Source organism: Gossypium hirsutum, chromosome D01, assembly GCF_007990345.1.
Source record: "Gossypium hirsutum isolate 1008001.06 chromosome D01, Gossypium_hirsutum_v2.1, whole genome shotgun sequence".
Taxonomy (NCBI): Eukaryota; Viridiplantae; Streptophyta; class Magnoliopsida; order Malvales; family Malvaceae; genus Gossypium; species Gossypium hirsutum.
The window spans coordinates 39,688,280-39,689,050 of NC_053437.1; positions in this window are offsets into that span (position 1 = coordinate 39,688,280).

Consider the following 771-nt stretch of genomic DNA (forward strand, 5'->3'; position numbering starts at 1 on the left):
GGGTCGTAAGGGCGTCGGAGATTGTTTCACACTATCAACAGACTATCTCGATATTTTGTGGTTCGAAACGTTTTAAGTTATGGCATGTATAAGGACTTAGTCATTTTGTGTGTGTGTCCTTATGATATGGCTAATGAATAACATGTAAATATTTGATAATTATTAGCTATTGAAATGACTATTTAAGAACATGTTTTGGTGTTATGCATGCCTAAATGATAGTTAATACAAAGAAATTATAAAAGAGTAAAAATTTACAATGGAACAGTTTTTGGACAACAACATTGACATGATTTTAAAAAAATCACCAAGGATAGTAGAAATGGAAGTAGAGAGTGAATGAGATATAGAATTAAATCTTATCGAGTCTATTTTCACATGAAAGAAACTGTGTAGGCAAAGGAATTTTATATTTTGTAATATTTGAATTTTAGTGAGACAGAGTCAGAATGGTTTTTGAAGTCCCCTATTCTGACTTTAGAAAACCATTAAAAATTGTATAGAAATAATTATACATCATAATTTATATGTCTAGATTCCTTTGTGAGTCTATTTTCATTAAAAACAAGCAGAAGCCCCATATGAATCCCGTACAATGAGATAATTGATTTTTAGTGAATAGAGGTCAGAACTGTTGGATAGTGAAATAGGGGAGGCTTTAACGAAAAAATTATACTATTTGGCTAATCCAAAAATTCTGGAAATTTTATGATAAGAAGATATTTGAGTCTACTTTCGGGGAAAATTTATGGATCTAAATTTTGAGTTTTT